The sequence below is a fragment of the Leptonychotes weddellii genome, chromosome 4 (genome assembly GCF_054177405.1).
Source record: "Leptonychotes weddellii isolate Sample4059 chromosome 4, ASM5417740v2, whole genome shotgun sequence".
Taxonomy (NCBI): Eukaryota; Metazoa; Chordata; class Mammalia; order Carnivora; family Phocidae; genus Leptonychotes; species Leptonychotes weddellii.
Genome location: NC_138372.1, coordinates 47,669,265 through 47,672,348, shown reverse-complemented (window position 1 = coordinate 47,672,348; position 3,084 = coordinate 47,669,265).

Genomic DNA, 3,084 nt, shown 5'->3' with positions numbered 1-3,084 from the left:
AGAAAGGGAATTATAAGATCCTGGAGATCCAACAGCAAAGCCAACACACAAAAAGGAGCGAGAGAGGCAAATCAGTGAGAAAGTAAAGGGTTTTTTTTTACCTACCAGTGAAAAGCAGAAGTGGCTAGGACAGCTGGTTGCCCAACAATGTGACGTGTGTCCCTTCCATAGTGGAGAGGGGTCACAGAGAAATTACTGCCAAGCTGGGGTCTCCCTTTCCCCTTGGGTCTTGATATGGCCATGTGACTTGCTTTCACCCATAGAAGGTGGACAGAAGCCACTTATATCACTTTGGGGTTGGAGTGTTGAAGAGTGAGTATGCCTTCTCTACTCCCATTTCTCCCATTGACTGCAGAAAGCAGATGATCCTGTGGACACTGGGTTTCCCGCAACCCTGCTGGGAGAAGAGCAGCTTAGTAAACAGAAACACACATTTGGGCTTGATGTGACCAAGAAATGAACTTCCATTCTGTTGGCTCATTATACGTGTGTGTGTGTGTGTGTGTGTTGGGGGGGAGGGGTGGTGTTACTTGTTACAGCTTCTAGCATGACCTTAACTAAATATGGTAGATGAGGCCGAAGTGCCAGGCTCTGAGTTATAATGGAATAGAATTCATTCCATCTTACGGGTAGTCAATAAATCAACCTATATGTACCTGTTTTGAATCCCAGGTACATTCCATCTTACGGGTAGTCAATAAATCAACCTATATGTACCTGTTTTGAATCACAGGTACATATAGGTTAACTGGACTTTCTAAGGACAGGAAAGACCTTTGATCAGAGGGTCAACCTTCACTAGGCAGGGAGTTGCTCAGGGACAGGAGCTCTCACTGCTCTCTCCATCTGGGTCTTGCACAGCGCCTGGTTCTCAGTACACATCCAACATGTGCTCAATGAACAGATAACTTCCTAGGTCCTCCTTGCCGTCAGAACATAGTAAATGGATGCAAGACTGAAACTTAGTGGCAAATATCTTGGAACCAGAAACAAAAGGAGTATTTCTAGAACGTCCAGGAAAGAATCTTAACTAAGCCTCAAGCCTCTCTCCACCAGACAGACCCGACGAACATGACAGCAGATAGCAATACAGAAATATTTGGGACTTAAGTGATATTACACTTACAGTAAAACAAAAGAAGAAATCCCTCAATAAAATACACTTGTGATGGCCCCACCAGGGAAGGTTTCCTATGGCATGAATGGAAGTGTTACAATCCTTGTCCTAATCCATGACCAGCCCTTGTATCCCCAAAGGATTTTTCTGCTTAGGAAGTTGTATGGGGAGGGCCTTGACATAACCTGGGGGAGAGCTTATGATAAATGTTTTAACAGGGTACAGTAGCCAAAATATGATACTTGATGTGGAAGGAAACCCAGATGGTGCTTGAGATGTCAGGAAATACAATTTTCTGTTTTATCTGGGGAAAAATTTTTCCCTGAATTCCAGAACCTTCGGTGACCTGGCCTCATAGAGAGTAAACTTGAAGTCTCAACACAAAAGGATCTCTTTGTATTTGTTCAGGATGGGGTCCTGGCCCCTTACATCTGGGACCACTCAGCAGCTGGACTAGGTCCCTCTAACTAAAGCGGCAGCAGAATTCAAGTGATTCGACTAAGAAAGAGATTCATTCATTTGAAGGCCTGCGGGCTGATAAACACGGAGGAGAGGAGGAGAGCCCATGGTAGATGGCAAGTGCTCCGCAGATATCGCTCCTTTACTATGGGCATTTTGAAGATACCTTCACAACAACTCTGAAAAGCAGGTTTCCTACTACCACCTTATGAACTCATCCAACTGAGGCACGCCAGCCATCCAGCCAGGAAATAGCAGGGTCTGGCTTCAAGTCCAAATCTAGAGGATGCCAAAACCCACCATGCACCGCAGATGCCCCTTAGGCGGTAACCTCCCGACTCCAGATGCAACATGCTTCCCACCATATCGCCGCCGCCTGGGGCAAAGGGAAAGACATTCCTGCCCTTAATTACACACAGTGCCTCCACATCAGGATTTGGCTTTGCTGAAAGGACGGGGCTAAAATATCTATAATTTAAAGGATCAGGAGATACCATAAATACATGATCTCTCGGGAAACCCCTTGGCCCCTCGCTTTGGTGCCTAGTTAATTCAACTGCCATCACTACCAAAGGCAGGAGCATGCATTTCTCCTCTCTTGCCTCTTGCCTTATGAGCGCAGCATTAACTGTTGTTCTGTAACCTTCTTTTATGATGAGGTGCCTGAAATATAACACTCTCAGCAGTTTAGACCACAAAACTGACTTTAACACATTATGGTACATTTGGGGATTCAAACCTCTTGGAAGCAGGTCAAACACAGGTACGGAGTTTGCTGTAGAATTCAGCTCACTGAGTCGGACACATAAAGCTGCATTTGCATTCCAATCTGTTATACCTCTAAGCCCAGCTAGACGATTTCCCCAAGCCCCAACACTGGGGAGTGCCAAGCTCATTCTGGCTGGAAACCAAGTACAGTCTCCAGAGCTTAGGCCAAAATTGCTTTTTCCAGGACCCCTTGACATGCCTAGGTCACCTGCCTTCTTTTCTGAGCCCCCCTGAATTCCCCTCTCTCTAGCCAGCCATTCTTGCTCTTTACCCAAACCTCCCTCACGAGTTTTCTTTTCATTTTTCTATCCTCGTCCCATAGAATCATTTTTAAAATTTTTATATCTCTTAGGCATTTAAAACTGCCTACATATCACAAAAATAGGACACAAAAGTATCATCCACATCCTGCCACTTGTCCGGTCCCTAGTTTATCCACAGACACACTAGCTATAGAGTTAGCATAATTACATCACAGATACAATTTTGGCAGCTGCTATATTCCTTTATGGCTGGGATGGCAAATGGGCCTCATCTCTCACCCTGACTTTGGCCGGTCTACCTAGGGAGCTGACTTGAAAAACTCCTAGACTCAGCAGGTAAGCGTGCTGGGACAATTAGGGATTTTTGCCACTGACTCATGTTATGGAGAAAGGATGGGGTTGGGGTGGGGGGAGCACATGAACATATCCACTTTTCTATACTATCAATGTCTGCTGTAGATTGTCTGATAACATCAC